The 19,923-nt window shown below is 36.5% G+C and overlaps 2 long non-coding RNA genes across 4 annotated transcripts in view; one reads left to right on the top strand and one right to left on the bottom strand.

The window, feature by feature from the left end:
• The window catches only part of LOC102009800, a 49,143-nt gene that overhangs the window by 6,260 nt on the left and 22,960 nt on the right, over nucleotides 1-19,923 (bottom strand). The gene's annotated exons all lie outside the window — the stretch shown is intronic.
• LOC102009252 overlaps nucleotides 18,781-19,923 on the top strand; it is a 23,379-nt gene continuing 22,236 nt past the window's right edge. For 2 of the 3 annotated variants that reach the window (XR_259564.2, XR_259565.2), the window contains exons 1-2: nucleotides 18,781-18,928; nucleotides 19,778-19,841. This is a non-coding gene — a long non-coding RNA (uncharacterized LOC102009252). The remainder of the gene's footprint in view (nucleotides 18,929-19,777; nucleotides 19,842-19,923) is intronic. The other variant, XR_001231027.1, reaches the window with a different exon arrangement.

Genomic DNA, 19,923 nt, shown 5'->3' with positions numbered 1-19,923 from the left:
TGGAGTGTTTGTTTTCAAAATTAATAGGTACCCCAAACAATTTTCCAGGTTGACTGTACTAATATCTTTCCTACTAGCAATGTATGTGTTCCTGGATCACTCCATATCCATGATAAGATTTAGTATTGACGCTCCCTTTAAATTTTAGCTATTCTGATGGGTGCTCTAAGTTCTCATATTGTGGTTTTAACATGCATTTTTCTGATAATTAACAAAGTCAGTGTTTTTCATAGTTACTGACCATTTAAATGTTTTCTTTAATGAAATGACTGTTCAAGGTTTTCTTTTTCCATTTCTGGAAAAATGATATTCACATTGCTTTTAAAGTGCTCTTTTTCCTGCGTATGAGGTCTTTGTTAAGTATATGTATCATGACTATCTTCTTTGTGAGTTCTTTTTCACTTTCTTTTTTATTTTAAAGAGAACAACAGTAAAAAAGAGAAATAGCAAAATACCAACAACACAGACAAAAACAAAACAAAGCAAAAACAATAAAAATGATACAGGGTTTCAGAACAAAATGATAGGAATTAACAGTGGTGGTTATATTACATATTGTTACAGGGTTTCAGAACAAAATGATAGGAATTAACAGTGGTGGTTATATTACATATTGTTATCTTCAGCAAAGTTGCTCAGATTACCAAATATAAGAATGCAAGATTGATCAAAACATTACAGAGAATAAAAAATAAAAACAAACAAGAAAACATTAGAAATGATACAGAGTTTCACTGCACAAGATGATAAGAATTCACCAATGGTTATTATATTGCATATTGTTGTCTTCAAATTAGTTTTTCAGATTACCAGATATAAGCATGCAGAACTGGTAAAAAAATTAAGTATTAACTGTTTCTTTCAATAAACCATTAGACACCAGCAGTACAATTCTCTCAGCTATCCTTCTATAATGATGACTTTTTGGAGAACACAGTTTCACAATTTGATTACCATTCGTAATTTTATTACCATCCAATGGACCACTAGTTTTTTTGGAAAGATCCTTTCTGTTTTTCGACAGATGATCTATCTGTTCTGAAGTCACAAATATACTGTTCTTTGTTACATTCTAAAACTTTTATGGTTTTCCTATGAGCACTCACATTTGATATAAAGATATCAATTTGTTATATTATAGACAATTTAGAAGTATGATTTTGATTTCTTTTACTCAGAAGACTTTAAGAAAGCCTTTAAAAATCTTTGTAGTCTGATGTTTTGTTTAAATATAAATTAGTCTTATTGTGCTTAGATATGTACTCTATATAGTTTATATATTTAATAATTCAGTGAATTTTAGTGTCTTATTATATTATTATTATTTATAAATATGCCTAAGACATTTGAAAATATTCTCTATTGATTATTTTTTTTGTTTATTTTTTTGTTTTTTTTTTTTGTTTTTTTTTGAGACAGGGTCTCACTATGTAGTCCAGCCTAACCTCGAACTCATCATGGTGATCCTCCTGCCTCAACTTCCTGAGTGCTGGGATTACAGGTGTGCCCTACCACACCCAGCCCTCTATTGATATTGATAAAGTTCAAAATTCCGTATATATGTATTTATCGTTATAGCAGTAAATATTGATTACTTACTATGACTTGGACACTATTTTTAGTACTGCATAAGTACAAAGTTGCTTAACCACCATAACAATTACATCTCTGTTTTATAATAAACATGTAAGAAGGGAAAGAGTGAGATGGTAGGAATATTATACGAGGATCCAGCTAGTTATGCTGGGTAAGCACATTTAGAACTCAGTCTACATAGCTGTGTAGGCAATGTCCTTAACCACTATTCTGTCTTGTAAGTATGTCTGAGTTGATGTATCTTATGTACATACCTATATTTGTTTACTTAAAATAGTAAGTATAATATTTAATTATTTTATATACTGAGTTTTTATCTTGTTTGAACAAAGACTTATTTAAATTTTTTTTTGTGACAAGGTCTTGTTATGTAGTTCAGGCTAGTCTTGAACTCACAGTGATACTTTTACTTCAACCTCCCAAGTGCTGGGATTACAGGTGTGCACCACCATGCCCGGCTTAAGTAGATTTTTTTTGATTAACAATGTGTCAGTTTTCATTGTATCATGAGATTTTTGCTTTTCTTTGGTTTGGTTTAGTTTTTTGTTTTTGGAAATGCTAAGGTCTATCACACATATAATTTCACTCCTATTATAAACTCATTATGGATACTTCCTTTTATCAACATCAAATACTTCTACCTGACCTACTTATGTTTGATTTGAATGTGACTTTTTTGAAACTAACATATTCATAAAAAAATTGTATTTGCTTATCATATCTTTATCAATTTATTACCTTCCTATAGATTTAGGTTTCCTGTAAAGCAATCTAGATATTTTCTTCCTTTTTATTTTTACAATTTCTTTCCAGTTTTATTGAAGTATAATAGACACAAATCCCAAACATTTAAACTGTATAATTTGTGATTTTTATATATATAAAGTATATGTACATACAATCTCTATAATCTCCATTGTGAAATATTATCATAGCAAAGTAATTAAGGCACCCATCACCTCACATAATAAAATCTATTTTCTCAGCAAATTTCGAATATTTCATGTGTTATCATTAACTATGGTCTCCATGCTGCACACTACCTCTGCAGAGCTTATTCTTCAAAATAAACCCCTCGACACCCTTCCCCTCATGCTCCTATCTCCCAGCCCCTGGTGGCGATCATCCGTCTCTGTTTCTGTGAGGTCGTTGTTTTCAGATGCTACATTTAAGTAAGATCATGCAGTATTTTTCCTTTTGTACCTGGGTAAATTCAGTGAGCACAGTGTCCTTCAGATCCATTGGTGGTATTGTAAATGGCAGGATTTTCTCTTCTGTAAGGGCTGGAGTGTCATATATTTAGATATAAGATATGCTTCTGTTATTGTATTTGTTTTTAATAATTATTTTGGAAATTCCTTCCTCCCATGTCCCAATTTTGCACACTTGATTTCATTTTCCTTTGCAGAAGACAGTGGCATAGTGGTTAAGCGCTTCCATGCCCTAGTCATATGGTTGGTTTTACTTTTAAAAAGATTATCAATGCTGTACATGTTTACAGTACATGCAGTTCACAATCATTTTGGGGGGGTAGGTACATGTACGTACTACAGCTTTTTAAAAACCCATTCTCCTTCCCTCCCTCCCCTCTTTCCTCCTCTAATTCCCCTTAATTTTCATTCTTGTTGATTTTATTAGTTTTAGCTAACGTTATTACATATAACGTTTACATCATTGAGGTTATTAGGGTCTGTCCATGGCACATCTTTATTCTGTTTGTTTCCCCTTCCTCTCCTGTTTACCCCTTACCCTTGTTCCCTTGGCCCTCTTTGCTACTGCAAGAGATTCATCTCCTTGTCTGTTTCTATCCATCCTTTGCTATTTTCTGTTTGTCCTTTGCCTCACTCAAATGAGAGATACCATTCAGCATTTGAGCTTGTGTGTCTGTTTTATTTTACTAAGCATTACGTTTTCCAGGTGCATCCATTTTTCTGCCAATGTCTCAAATTTGTCATTCTTTACAGCATAATAGTATTCCATTATATATAGGTACCACATTTTCTTTATTCATTCATCTGTTGGTAGGTGTACAAGCTGCTTAATGTGAATGGGGTGTTTCTGTATCATCTGTTCTGTTTCATCAATCCACTTACCTATTTTGCTCCAGTGCCAAACCATTTTTATCACTGTTGCTTTGTAATATACTTTGAGGTTAGATATTGTAAGGCTGCCTGCTTTGCTCTTGTTGCTTAAAATTGCTTTTGCTGTTCTGGGTCTCCATATGTTCCACACAAATTTTAGGACTGTTTTCTCTTGATTGGGACTGCATTGAATCTGTGTAATAGTTTTGGGAGTATGATCTTTTTTATAATATTGATTCTGTCTATCCAGGAGCATGGATACTTTGCCTGGCTCAAAGGATCTGATGTCCTGTTCAATCTCATTTTACAGAGTACTGTAGATTTGGTCTTTCACTTCCTTAGTTAGGTTAATTCCTAGGTATTTAATTTTTTGGTGCTACTGTGAATGGGAATGTTTTCATAATTTCCTTATCATTGAGTTCATTGTTGGTGTTCAGAAATGCTGATATTTTGTACGTTGATCTTATATCCTGCTACACTGCTGAAGTTGGTTATTAATTCAAGAGTTTTTGGTGGCGTTCTTTGGGTCTTCTATGTAGAATATCATGTCATGTGCAAATAATGATAACTTGAGTCTTTCCTTTCCTATGTGTATCCCTTTTATTTCTTTCTCTGGGTTGTTTTCTCTGGCCAGTGTTTCAAATACTGTGTTGAATAGAACAAGATATAGAGGACTTCTTTGTCTTGTTCCTGACTGTAGAGGGAATGATTTTAGTTTTTCCCCATTTAGTATGATTCTATCTATTATTTTATTATAAACAGCTTTTATGAAGTTCAAGTACAGTCCTTCAATATTTGTTTTGTTCAGGGATTTCATCATGAAATGGTGTTGGATTTTATTGAAACACTCTTCTGCATCTGTTCATATGATCATGTGGTTCTTACCTTGCTTCTGTTTATTTGGTGTATTGCATTTGTTGATTTACATATGTGGAATCATCCTTGCATCTGTGTGATGAAACCTACTTGATCATGTTGTATGCTCTTTCTGATGATGTGCTGCATTCTGTTTGCTGATACTTTCTAATGGATTTTTGCATCCACTTCCCTTAAGGAGATCGGACTATAGTTCTTGTTTTTAGTTGGGTCTTTATCCAGTTTTGGGATAAGGGTGATACTGGCTTACCTAAATGAATTTGGGAGCACTCTATCTCTTTTAATTTCTTAGAATAGCTTGAGGAATATCCTTAAAGGGTTTGTAGAATTCAGTAGGTAATTCATCAGGTGGGCTTTTATTAGTTGGTTGATTCTTTATTCTTACATCAGTTTCATTGCTTGTGATTGGATTCTTAATCGTATTTATGTATTGGGTTAGCTTTGGTAATTTGTATGAATCTAGGAATCTATTCATTTGTTCAAAATTTGCTGATTTTTTGGAGTACAATTTTTCAAAGTAATTACTAAATGTCTTCTGGATTTTGACAGCATCTGATGTGATTTCACACAGCTTTTTTTCATTGCTAATTGTTTGATGTAAGTCTTTGGCCACTTTCACTTGATAAGACTCACTAAGGCATTATTTATTCTATTTATTCACTTGAAGAACCAGCTCTTGATTCCTTGATTTTTTTTATAGAATTTTAAAGTCTAAATTTCATTGATTTCCTTTCTCACCTTTACAAGTCTCCTCAGTTTTGGTGAGACTGGTTTGTTGTTGTTTCTCTAGCATTTTAAGATTTTTCATTAGGTTATTTGTTTGGGCTTGCTCTATTTTCCTAAGGTGATTGTTGATTGCAATGAATCTTCCTTTTAGAATTGCTTTTCTAGTGTCCCAGGGGTTTTGTTGAGTTGTATAATCATTGTCACATTAATTTCCAGAAATTATTTAACTTCTCTGACTTCTTCTGTGACTCACTGGTTGTTTAGGAGTATGTTGTTAATTTTTCAGGAGCTTTTGCCTTTTCTAAAATTTCTTCTGCCATTGATTTCTAGTTTCATTTCACAGTGATCTGATAGTATGTATGGGGTTATTTCACTACTTTTATATTTACTTAAGCAGGCCTTGTAAACTATTATGTGATTTAATTCGGAAAAGCTCCATGTGCTGCTGAAAAAAATGTCTACTCTGTTGTAGAGGGGTGGAGTACTATGTAAATATCTACCAACTCACTATGTTTTAGATGTGGTTCAGCTTTGATATCTCCTTATTGATATTTTGTTTAGTTATCACATTGCAAAATTTCAGTGTTAATATCTCCTACTACAACTGTGTTAGCATTTATTTGATCTTTTAAATTCAGCAGTTTTTTTTTGTTTTATGAACATAGGTGCTGCAGTATTTGGTGCATCTATGTTTATCAATGTTATCTCCTCTTGTTGGATTGCCCCCTTAAGTAGTATGTAGTGATTTTCTTCGTCTCTTTTAAGAAGTTTTAGCTTGAAATTTACCATAGCTGACACAAGAATTGCTACACCTGCTTGTTTTTAGCATCCTGGTGCATGACATTGCTTTTTGTCCTTTAATTTTCAGCCTGTGAATATCTTTTCGGATTAGATGAGTTTCTTGTAGGCCACACGCTGTGGATTCTATTTTTTTGATCAAGTCTGTTAATCTGTGTCTTTTAATTTTAGGCTGCTAGTGTTGAAAGATATTACTGAGATGTGTTGATTATTTACTATCTTTGCCTTCTTTATTTGTTTATAAATCGTTTTTTGTCCCTTTTTCTTGACATTTCTTGTTGCTGTTTATTCATTGAATTTACTTGGAGTTTTTGTTTCCTCTGTGTTTTTAGCTGGGAATAACAAGATTCTTTTTGTTCTTTGTTTGTTGGGATAGTATTCTTTTCTAACTGTCACTCTCTGTCCCTTTTGAGGCCAGCTATGGTATTGCCCCTTCTCCATTTGTCTTGCTCTATGATTCTGGTATGAACTGGGTGCAAATTATGCAGCATAATCTCACCTTTGTTAGCTCCAAACCAGTAACCCCCTCCCAATACCTCCTGCCACTGTACCATCATCTATTTTTACTTCAGTCAGCATGCAAACTGTTGATGGCCAGCAATTCTATCTGTGCAGTCTTGCTTGTAATATATTCTGCAGAAATTTCTTGATTTTTACACTATAATTTGTGATACTAGATGATAGGTTCTCTTGACCCAAAGATGGTAGAAATGTGATGGGGCCAAATATTGCAAGCATATGCATGTTCCTGCACAGAGAAATCTTTATTGGGTGTTGAGAAGGGTTTCAGATGAAGAGTGCAAGCAATTGGCTAAGAGAGAGTAACCAAATGGCAGCTCACAGAACAAAGAGAGCAGCAGATTTTTATTGATTTGCTGGGATGAAATAAAGTCTGGTAATTTCCATTCATCAGAGGCATGGTTCCAAAAGATGTTTCTTCTTGTGATGAACTCTGACCACTGCATGGTCATGGTTAACTCATCTTAGAGGCCATTGAATTTTTATGGATCTAGTGCCATCTTTCTCATTGAATACCCTGACTTTGTACTTGGTGGGTGAAATGTAGTCAACTTCACTGAAGAATTCTGAGTTAGTCTTACTGCTGGTATTATCTCGTCATTTTGCATGAATGGCCAGGCCTCACTATAGGGCTGAAGGACTTTCAGTGCCTGAGCTGCTGAAAAGGCACAGGGTGGAGCAGAGTGAACACACACCAGCTCCAATGGGCAATAGGCCCCTGTAACCCTGTGTCGTGCTCCTGGACAGAACATTTCTTATATGATTATGTCTATGTGCAGAGCTGAGTGAAATCTGACTCAACACTTAAAACAGCAAAAGGGAGAGACATAATTTGGAAATGGAGATGCCAAACCTTTATCCCATTTTAGCCAACCATCAGATTTCTGCAGGCCCAAGTAAGGAATTAGTGTTTTTAGCAAAAATGACCTTCACATCCCCAGAAAGTAACTCATCTGTAAGGCATCTGTTATTATTGCCCTCATATCAGAGGCATTATCCACAACAAAGCCAGCAGAAAACTAATATTCTCCAGCCTGTGACTTCACAAATTAGTGATTTGAGGTTCACTTAGAGCAAATGAAGGTAGAGCATTTTATCATTTTTTTCCTTTGTAGCAATTTCTCATTTCATGCAAACATTTTGTAGTTTTGTCATAGTCTCATGATGGATTTTTTGAAACATGTCATGATGCTACAATACTGAACAGTTTACTGTCCCAGGGTTTGTTTTTGTCATCTTAGTCTTCTGTCCCATCTCTGTTTCACCAAGGTAGCCCCTAACTGTCTGCTTAGTTTCCTTCCTTGATTTTTTGTGCTAATATGCATTTTCCATATTTTTTGAATGCCTTTGGTTACTTTGTGGAATTTGAGAGAGTAACTCAAAAAGAAAGATACAGAGCAAAAATATCTCTTAAACTTTAAACTATAGTAGGTTATTATAAAGCATTTACAGTTAATACTCTGTCAAATCAATGATACATATTAAAATATATATTAGAATATATAGAATATATAGAATATATATATTCTAATTTTCCAGTTCTCAAATCCTGCTCAGCAGACAAAGTACATTGGAAATACCTGCGGATAACTGTACTAATGGCAATTCTCAAGTTCACCTTGAGAAATTCTGATTTAGAAGGTATATGTGGGTCTGGGACTATGTATTTTGAATTTCTTTGTGTGCAGTGTTTATGACTAACCAGATTTTGGAGTCACTGCCCTAGTCTACAGTGGTTAAACCCTTCCTGACCATGACCTTATTATTCTATTTTTTTAATCTTAAGACTTTCCCCTCTATTCCAAGTCTTAAAAATAACACAGCATATTTAATGCTTTATGAATGAGAGCAAATTATTTTTTCTCTTTTTAGAGTTTCATAACAATTGCAAAGGTAACTGGAGACCCCTTGAAGTGTGACAACCAGAAATTATTGCTGTATTGGTAGGGTGGTTATAGCTACATCTGAATAGGACATGATTTGAAAATGAGAGAGTAATCCCCCACAAATTCTTTGCTGGAGTTCTCAGATCTGGAGAACTAATTTCATCATGTGTTGTGATTATTTGGGAAAAAACTTAATGTGTTTTTTTAAGATGGTAGTGTGGAATCGATGGGAAAAAATGAACAGGAACAGCTGGAGGCTCTGCAAGTCCTTTCCTGAGCCGGATGTTCCATGCCCACAGGGAATGAATTTATGGGAATTTTTAAATAAAATTGTTTCACTCCATGAATGCATTTTTAGCAGTATTGTTTGGAAATCTGAGTACTGGTTTATCTTCTGGAGTGACGAGGATGGATAGGTTTATTGCTAAATACTTACTTGACACAGTCTGGTTTTATTTGGGAAAAAGAGCCAGGTTATTTAGATTAATCTGTAACCCAGATTGATTGGTATTGATGAGAAATGTTCACACTTTCATGCAAATATGTGAAAATGAGTCATGTTAAAACTTTCTTTTAAACCTGGAAATTCTGCCCTCCAGCATTCAGGCATCTGGTTTTCTTTCTCTTCCCTGCCAAAGCTAAGAACCAGAGCCCCTTATGAAGAGAGATTAGATGTAAAATTCTGATAAATCCCATTCACTTTGAGCTCTGTACATTTGTTGTCCATCTGTTGTTGCTTGAAATGAGGGAGCTTGGAGCGGACCCTACTGTGAAAAGGAAGGTTCTGAGCTTATCTTGCATTGTTATTTTATTCAGGCAACAGTCTGATGACACAGATATACACCACCCTATACTCTGAAATGACCAAAATAAAATTGCCTAAAGCCTCTATATAATTCTGTGCTAACTAAACAATAACACCCACATCGAGATGGTCTGTGTGACTGCACAGACAAATGCCGGCTTTCTGTTAGGTTTACTGCTCCCTTAGGCACTTTAAATCCCATTGTGGCCAGTCTCTAATTTCTTCTACCTCTCATTCCACTTAAAAATGCAATTTCGGACATAAGGCAGAAAAGCATTTGCAAGGTTTAGGGGTTTAGAGAGTCACACGTCAGGACAAAAAATTAGCAGGAAAATCCCTTGTGTAGATTATTATATCTCTATTTAATACTTATTAAATTTAATTATAGAAGTTATGCATATATTATAGGTGATAAAAGGGCTATTTAGACATAAATATGTGGAAGATAAATATACAAAGGGTGCATAGGACAATGGCAACAATTCATTTTAGGTCTTGTTCAGTGTTTGAAAACCGCTAACTTTTCCTAGGGCACAAAGTATACCTCCACACAAGTGAATGCACACAGATGCACATATCCACAATGTACTATGATAGTATATTTCCTTTTTATGCTGCACAGCATATCACCACAAAATTAGTGACTTGCTACCACAATAATTTATTATCTGCTATTAGTTTGTTATCAAGAATTTGGTATGTTTTTGTTGGATTTCTGTTCAGTGCTTCATGGCTAATATCAAGCTGTTAGCTGGCTGTTTTGTCTGGAGCTTCAGCTAGTGAAATCATCTCCTAGATCTCTGAGGTTATTTCTTTATTTGCAGTTATATGACCAGGTACCCCTTTTCTTACTAGTTGTTTTTGAAAAACTCTCTTAACTGTTAGCAGCAGCTTTCAACAGCCTAGTGGCTCCCTCAATAGACCCTACAACAACTTGGTCATATCATTCAAGGCTTGCCTTAAAGGCCCACTTGATTAGGTCATTCTCATCCAAAATAATCACTCTTTTCAACTCAAAGCTAACTGATTAGGCACCTTAATTATACAGTATTTGTAAGATTCTGTGAGCTTTGCATATAATTTAACAGTCTTGAGAGATTATAATGTAACTTCATAGTCACAGTCTTGGCCCATATTCCTGGAGGATATTATATAAGGAATTTGTGCCAAGGGTGGGGATTTGGAGGCAACGTTTAGAATTCTGCCTACCATAAGCACTTTAGTATTTATAGCCTCTGTCATAATGCACATAACATGACTAGTGGTTTTTTAAATGGAAACCAGTATTTATTATTTTACTGGCTTGTAACCATTGGCCTGGAGCTCCTGGGAGACCACTTATGATTCCTCTTGGACTTGACTGCTAAGGATCTTATTTGGTCTTATGTACTTGGTGAATTTCCCCACTGGAAGAGTCTCAGCCCTAGGAATTGGCCTGAAGTCAAAGTGCTCAGTAATTGTTGAACATTGGCCTGCTGAACATCACAGATATATGCTCCTATACAACATGGAGGGGAAAGAGAAATCAAAGTCTCTCCACCAATAGCTGTTGATCCATAAATTGCAAATAATTGTTCATCAGGTGGCCAGAGCTTGTACGGTGGTAAAGAAAACAGAAGGGAGAATCCCTTCTACCCAATTATCCCTGTAATTCTAGGATCAGTAGAGCCTCTTGTTAGATGTTAGATCCCCTTGCACTTACTGTGTGAGGTAGAGAGTATACACCTTCTTGCCAGGTGGCCCCAAGTGCTGTATGAGACAAAGGTGACATATTTTCCTACAGTCTTCAAACTTAAAATGTATTTCCCATAGGAACTAGATTTTTTAAAATGTTTAGGCTACAAATCTTTAATAAAGATAACGGATGATGGAGTATGCACTCTGTATGTGTAAGGTCTTGGGTACAGAACAGTTTCGTGTATCACATGTCTATGATGTCTTTCCTTTGGAGATATGGCTTATGTACTTGTGTTAGCATATTCTGTTACTGTAATAAAATACTTGAGGTAATCAGTTTAAGGCAAGGAAATGTTTATTTTGGCTCACAGTTTTGAAAGTTTCAGTCCATACCCGGTTGGCCCTGTTGCTCTGGGCCTGTGGTAAGGTAGCATATCACAGTGGGTAGTGCATGAAGAAGTAAACTGCTCAACTTGTGGCCAGGAACAAAAGAAAAAGCGAGTCCATAACCCCACAGTCCCCTGTGAGGGCACACCATGAATGACCTGAAATCTCCCACTAGGCCTGATGTCTTAAATGTTCTACCACCTCCCAACAGGGCCACAGGTTTAGGACAATGCCTGGGACACCTAGGCACTGTGCCACCAAATGTGTGGAGCCATCCAGTACAGAATTCCAGCTTGGAATGTGCAAAGGTGTTAATTTACTTTCTAAGATTTTTTTTTGCTTGAATAAGAGTTAATGACTATGTGACGGTGGAAACAGTTTTGGTGACTATAAAAAACCAAACACCAAGTCACCTAGCTATGGGCCTAGATATGTATGCAAAAGGACTGAAAACCGGCATTCAAACAAATGCTTGTGCATGAATAGTTATAGCCACTTTATTCTCTGGTTTTTAAAAAGATAGAAATAATTGAAATGTCTCTCTACTGAGTAGTGGAACCAAAACAGTAGTATATCTATATAATTTCACAAAATTTGACTTTAAAAATGAATGAAATCCTGACATATGCCACAATGCAATGGACACTGAACACACGTTTTTCATAATTTCATAAATTAAAAGACCAGATGCAAAAGACCACATATAATATGACTCAATTTGTAAGAAATGTCCAGAATATCCAGATATATATGGACAGAATAAAGAGTATGTTTAGTTTAGGTAGGGTTAATAAGGAAGTCAGAAGGTAATAACAAAAGTGTATGATGTTTCTTTCCTGGTAATGAAAACATTCTAAAATATGTCATGGTGATAGCTGTGCAAAGCCATGAACATACTAAAAATCTTTGCATTGTACACATTAAAATGGTTGGATGATATCTCATTAGAGCTACTAATAAAAAGTTTATGGCAAGAAGGAAATAATATTGAGTAAGTAATGGTAAAACAGGAAGTTCAGGCTTCCTTTTCAAAGCTCTGAATAAGAGATGGGCCTCTTTTACGACACAGAAATATGCCCCTGGCCAGACCTTTTTCATTTACTCAGAATATACATTTTTCTCTAGTTTTTCATCCAGAAAATTCCCATGATCCCATTTTATTTCTTAATCAGATAAAGGGAATTTAATCTGGGCTCTTTCAATCTGGAACTCCAAAACAAGATGGTTATCTGGAGTTTTGCAGAGATAAACTGAACCAAGAGCATCTGGGAAGAAGGGATATGGAAGGAAATGATATCAGTCAGCTTTCTGTTACTGTAACAGATACCTGAGAGGACAAACTTAGGAAGAGAAAAGGTTTATTTTGGTATTAGAGGTTTCAGTTCATGGCCAGCTTATCGTACTGTTTTTAGGCCTTTGGCAAGGCAGCACATCATGGCACCAACATGTGACAAAATCACTCACCTCATAGTGGGGAAGTTAAGGGAGAAGACAGGATTGTGGTCTCGACATACCCTTGAAGGGAACACCAGTGACCATCACATCTCCCTCTAGGCTCCACCACATCACTGTTCCACCATCTTCTAATAGAACCACACTGGGGAGAAAGCCTTTAATAGATGGGCTTTTGGAGAAAATTTAAAATCCAAACAGAAGCAGAAGCTAATAGGATGAACACTAATAAAGGCAGGTACTTTGGATACTTTCTCACTTAAAAAATGTTTTCAATACTTAATAATTGCTGCGCCTACTTTGCAAAGTGGACAGTATCCTTCCCATTTTAGGCATGAGAAAACTATCGGCTGGAGAGATAATGCAGCTAATAATAATGAGCTTGTACTTGAATAGTAAGTCTGTATGATCCCTTGAAGCTTTCTTCTCTACCCCTTCTCATTTTATTTTACAGAAGTGGTTCTTACCAAAAGTAACCTTGCCCTTCACCCCTAGGGACACTGAACAATGTCTGTAGACATTTTTGGTTGTGACAACTACATGGGGAGTGTATCAGTCAGTGCTTACTACAGAAACAGATTTAAAACATTCTTATATATTTACACAAATATATAAGAATGTACCAGATTGGCTTACAATGGCTGCTCACGTAGTCAGTTGTGGAAGAGTGCAAAAAGATCTGTCTGCACACTGAGGATCCAAAGGACCCAGTGCAAGACCTGGAGTTCAGTGCAGTGTCCTGCATATCAGGAGGCCAGAGGTTCTGTGATGGAAGCAGGAGATAATGCCCAAGGTAAAGGGGAAAACTGGGGCTCCTCTGAAGAAACAGAAGAAATCTTTCCTTCTTAACTTCTCCTTTATACCATTCCAGTGACAGTCCTCCTAGGGTGGCTCTTCCTCACTCAAAACTGTACTCAGCCAATTTAGTTGGGCATTTCATACTCAAGTTGATACACTCAAGTTAGCTATCAAATGGAGAAGGCTACTGGTGTCTGGTAGCTAGAGGTTAGTTATGGAAGTACCTAAATATACTGCAATACATAGTACAGAATTTATTGGCCCCAAATTTGAAAAATGCAGAGGGTAACAACCCCTACTTTATACACAGCTTTATATTTCATCATTTTCTGTGTAAGTACCATGTGCTAACTGATTGCACCACTGGAGCGCACATTTCAATATCTAAGTGTTCACCAAGTATCTGTAGATGATTCCAACACACAGAAGAGTTCTGAACTTATTTCTGTGACTTCTCCCTCTTCATATATTTCAGATTCTACATAATGTAATCATCATATATTTAGTAATTATTCTGATACTCAGTTTTTGCATAAATGCCACCATTTTTGTTCACAGCCTATTTCTTCAAATTAGGGTATAAACGTAAATCCATATATTGTGTTTGGTAGATATGTCCTTGAATGATTGATTAGATGTTTGCTTAAATTCAGGCTTAATATTTTTGGTGAAATTAATTTATAGGTATTATTACATTCTACCAGGAGCATATAATGTCTACTGGATTTGTTGTTTTTGTTATTGTTTTAGCAGCTATTGTTGATCAGTGTCCACCATCATTAACTCATTAACAGATGAAATAGGGTGATGCACTAATTAAACCACTCCTTCTTCATTTATTAGCTGCAGTTTCCTATGAAGAGAAATGTCCCCTCATCAAGTATTGGTTCCCTTTTGATACAGTTCATATAGAAAAGGCAAGACAAATGCTTGATTTTTTTTTCTATTTTTTTTAAATACAATCTCAGAACAATATGTTGGCTGTCTTCCGTGGAAACCAATGAGTTTTGTTTTAGTAAAGAATCATTATTGACTTATAGACTAAGATGTATTTGATTTTTTTTTTTTTTTCTGGTACCGGGAATCTAGCTCACGACCTCGCGCTTGCAAGGCAGACGCTGTGCCGCTGAGCTAAATCCCCAGCCCAAGATGTATTTGATATGTTTCAGTGTTTTACTCTATTATAGTTATCAGTTTTTGATCCTCAAATTATCCCATCTTTGGTGAGCAAGAGCCTTTAGAAGGGGATGCTGTCTCTCTAGATGTTGGAGTGAAGAGATTTGAGGGAGAGGTTGACTTCTAGGTTTCTCTAACCTGAATTCTTTGGTATCCCACACTGAGGGCTGTCTTGCATCTCTTCCACTTGAGGTTGGCACGTATTTGCTTCTTCTCTTACCCAACCCTTTTCTTTTGTGCATACATTAGACTTGGTTCCTTTGCTGATGTGTTTATATTTGATTTCTATATGTATGCAGATCCTCCGTAATTCTTTTTTTTAGGTAGAGTGTTCTATTGTTTCCCAAGGTTATTGCCTAGTGGGGCTTTAAAACAATATCTGGGGGAAAATGGCCAAAAATTTAGGGAATCTGGTCTCTTTGAGATATTTTGAAAATGCAGGTCAAATTATGCCACTGCTATGATTGAAGCTTTTAGTGGTGTACACCTGGTACCATACCCAAGGCCAAAATCCTTGAGGCATCTCATTATCCTCCGGATCCTGCTTAAATTTGCTTCATGCTTGGCCCCATTGCCCCTGCTGAATGTCAGCCACTTTTTCACTTCCCTAAAACTATCACCATTTCTCCAGTTTGCTGCTTTATGCTCTTTTTGTTCTTTCTGCCTGATCGCCTGGAGTGCACTCTTTTCTCTTTCACCTTTGTTTCTTTAACTTCTATGCCTTTTTTAGGCCTCAATTAGATGCTATTTTCTTCATGCTTGCTGTTTACAGGATGCCCGTGTTTCCTGATTTCTCTGGGACAGTTCTAGATGATGTCTGCTGAAGATGAATTAGCATTTGTTAAATAGCATCTTTTCTGGCACCTTCTCACGCTCAAAGGTGACTCAGTTTGGATGATACATTATAGAATCACTCTTAAAATCTGCAATCCAGCACTGTATAATGTTCATATTTAATCGCCTTCCATGGCACTTTGTAATTGTACCTAATATTTTCATACTATAATTTCCCATTTACTTGTTTGTTTTGGAAAAAAATGACATCTATCCAACATTTAGATCTGAAGCCTTAAGTCCCAACACAGCTGCAGTCAAACACAAAAATTTAAAGAGGTAATTGAGGCTAAGTGAGATCATGCAAGAAAAGGCACCAGGGATGCATGTTCACACAGAAAGGGCTATGAGAAGACAAAGTACCAGGGTGGACATCTGTAAGCCAAGGAATGAAGCCTAAGGAGAAACTAAATCCACAGATATCTCACTATTGGACTTTCAGCCTCCAAAACTGTGAAAAAAATATACTTCTGCTGCTTAAGCCAACTATTCTGTGGTATTTTGTTATGGCAGTTTATTATGGCTTGAGTTTATAATATCCCCTCAAAGCTATATATTGGCAGCTTGGTAACTGGTTGATGGCTTTTGGGAATTGATTAGACCATGAGTGCTCTAATCTCATGGATTAATTCATTGATGAGTTCATAGCTCCATGGATTTACTTGGAAGTGGGGTCTAACTGGATGAAGCAGATCTCTGGTGGTATGGCTTTGAGTTACAATTTCCTGGCCCTTTCCTTGTTCTCTCTCTCTGTCTCTTTCTCTGTCTCTTTCTCTCTATCCCTCTCTGCTTCCTGTCTACCATAAGGGGAGCAGCTTGGTTCCACTAAGCCTTCTCCACAGACTCCGAAACAATGGAACTGAGGGACCATGGACCTAACACTCCACAACTATGAGCCAAACTAAATCCTTCTTCCACCTTTTTAGGTATTTTGTTGTAGGTATAAAAATCTGAGTAACACACAAGTCTAGAAAACTAGTACAGTCTTCTTTGTTAGACTGACTTTTTAATTTTACATCCCTACTCCAAATTGTAGTGCTAGGTACATAGTGAACACTAAATCAGCATTAAGCAAAAGAAACAGAATCACTGGGAGTGATAATTAAAAGCTAAGATGACACTATGAATATGCCACAACATCTCAAGAATATTTGTTAAATATAGTAAATAAATAAAGGACACTGAAACTAGTGACCTCATCAGCATTGTGATTCTTCCCCAGAGTAGAAAGTTCTCTTCAGACCTTTGTAACCTTGACTATCTTGAGGGATTTCATGTGTCAGTCTGAGCCTGCAGACTTTGAGGACATTAAAAGTTGTTTTATGAGATCATTTTTTTTTTTTTTTTTTTTTTGTTTTTCTCCGGTACCGGGAACCAAACTCACGACCTTGCACTTGCCAGGCAGGCGCTTTGCCGGTGAGCTAAACCCCCAGCCCCTATGAGATCATTATTATTACTTACATAATAGGGACAAATTAAACATATTAGACAATATTATAAAAAGAAGCTTGAATCATGAGAACTTGGTATCAGACAGAGGTATAATGTAGCCAAAGTGTAAAAGACTGGTACAGGAAAGCATGAAGAAGTGATTCTTATTATTTCATACTCACCCTCAATTTAGTGGAATTTTACAAATAAAAGAGAAAAACTAATCTTTCTTTATCCATCTGTCTTAGTTACTTTTCTCATTGCTGAGACAAAAGACCCAACACCCACAAGTTAACAAAGGAAAGATTTACTTAGTTCACAATTTGTAGAGGTTTCAGTCCATAACTGGCTGGATCCAAGGCAAAGAGGCATGAGACAGGCATTGTAGAGGAGAAACAGTTCATGGTAGGCAGAAGAGGTAGCAAAGCAACAAGGGAAGACCACAGCTGTTTCTCTCCCTTATATCTTTTCCAGGCTACTTAGGGTGGGTAGCACTCACACCCTTAATCCTAGTGGCCTTGTTCCTAGCATTGCACCATGAATTGGTTCAAGTGTCACGGATTCTAGATCCAGTCACCTCTGCGAAAGCACCACCAGACCACCTGAGGCTTTGGGGAGACATGCAGACACAAGCCATAACATTATCCTAGGTTCTTCAGCTATGGCCCTATAAATTAGACTGTCCAAAGATAGATTAACAAGACAAAAGCAAATAGAAGTTTATTAGTATATGCATCGTGCTTGCACATCGAAGTAGTCTGAGATGAATAACTCATAGGGGTGATTAAAATTTAGGCATATGTTCTATCGTAGGCTAAAGCAAAAAGGTTTCGTGCTTCTGGGCTGGGGAGAGAAGTTATGAGAAGGTGATCAGAAACATTATGGCCTGTCTGGGTTGTTTAGTAAGATTTGCTATGCAGATTTAAGTCAGCATCATACTCGTAAACAAAAATTTTTAAGAATCCTCTTCATACAGTTCTAAGGGAGGGAAACATCTATATGAATGGAAATTTTCTTTATGAAAGAAATTTTCCTTTACAAAAGGGAAACTCATGCTTTCCTGCTTCTGTTGGTTTTCAATGATTTAGCTCAAAACAAGCCATATGATAAGGAGGTATATTTTTGGGTAGTACATTTTCGTAACCCTCACAGATTACCTTGTTGAGGAATTATTTCGTTTCCTAGATTTTATTTTTTCTCTTCCATTTACAGACCTCATTTTTTTTTTATTCATTGAATATGGGCTGGAGTAGGAGTAGTGGGAGTTTCTGAAACACGTAATAGAGTGTGAGATTGAAACATTTTGCTCTTAAATTTTCCAGGGGCCAGCAGTTTGCTGTGGAGCAACAACAACAAAAAGAATACCACTACTGATGATTACTTATATTAAAGGGCCATATATGTTTCAATGCATTAATTCACAAAATTGAATTATTGCTGGAATATCTAAACAATACTTTGTAACCAGCGCCTATGGTTTATAGATGACAATAATTTGCACGAACAGTATCCGGTCCCTTTCTCTCTGGGACACTTAAAATGGCTCTGTTACTACACAAAGATCCCTGTGATGCAGTCAGGACACAAGCAGGAACCACCACAAGAATAGGAAACAGAATGTTGGGCTCCTCTTTGCTACTCATTAAAAGCATGATTTGTATTTTTCTCTTGGACAGTCAGGGACTTAATGACTCTTCACCTGGGCATACAGATGTCCAGTAAGTAACTAAACCCAGACCAAAGTTTTACCTTCATTTTGTATCCAACATTACTGTGAACCTTGCATTGAATCTTTTCTCAGCTCTGCACAGAGGTATGCTATCATTTCAAGATGATTTCTTACATGATGCCGGCCCCCTTCAAGACTGAGGACACCAAGATAAGAGGTGGGCTTCTTTTTTTGTTGTTTTTAAACAGGGTCTCCCTCTGTAGTTCCAACTTGCCTTGAACTCCTGGTGATCTTCCTGCCTCTGCCTCCCTGCTTCTGGGATTCCAGGTGTGCACTTCCACACCCAAGATAAGTGGTTTATAAGGACAATCATCAATGCCCAGAAGCCTCCAACCATTTCCTAAACCTGTGATCACCTGAATTCCAGGAAAGGCAGAGCACCACATGAATGAGACCACCACAGAGAGGATGCTTTCCTGGAAACAAAACCAGTTCTCAGCCATAAAGATTCTAGAACCATGACACCCAAACTGAGATGATGGTCACCTCAACCCCAGTCAACCAGCTAACCCTTGAAAGCTGGCCTCCCGTCTTTGTAGTGGGGCCATCTGGATCCCCATAACAGTGTGCACCATTTCAACCTCAGAAGCTAGAGGCTTTTTCTAACTTTCCTCTAACTTTCCAATTAGAACTTTTTTCCTGTAAGTTTGTGCTTTAGTTTTAATTTCCTTTTCTGCTAAAGCAAGATCCCATGATAGCTGGTGATACATGAAGGGGAGGGTTTTGCTTTTCTATTTTGGTTATGGATGGTCATGCATTCTTAGGATCTTCCATTTGGCCACTGTTGAAAAGAAGTATGTGTTCGGGTTTAACCAAACAACTCTTTGAAGGCAAACATATCTGCAACTCTGGCAAAACTGCTTAACATTGTTGGGGTATAGAAATATTCTATTTATCCAATTACATCTCAGGCACCATTTTAAAAAAGTGTGCATAATATAGTTTGCTAAAATTTCTCTGTTAGTTTGTTTTGACTATGCACAATGTTTATTTTTGATCTTTCCAGCTGCTTCATTAGAATTAAAGAGAGAGAAAATGGCCCCATTACCGCCCTGTCTTGATCTAGCAAGGTAAAAGTCACAAACCCAGAAATGTATTTATTTATTTATTTATTTTTATTTTAAAGAGAGTAGTAAATGAGAAACAAACAAA

Source organism: Chinchilla lanigera, unplaced genomic scaffold, assembly GCF_000276665.1.
Source record: "Chinchilla lanigera isolate Chin_1 unplaced genomic scaffold, ChiLan1.0 scaffold00006, whole genome shotgun sequence".
Lineage (NCBI taxonomy): Eukaryota > Metazoa > Chordata > Mammalia > Rodentia > Chinchillidae > Chinchilla > Chinchilla lanigera.
The sequence above is the reverse complement of the archived record's forward strand: the minus strand, read 5'-3'. Positions and strand labels throughout refer to the sequence as shown.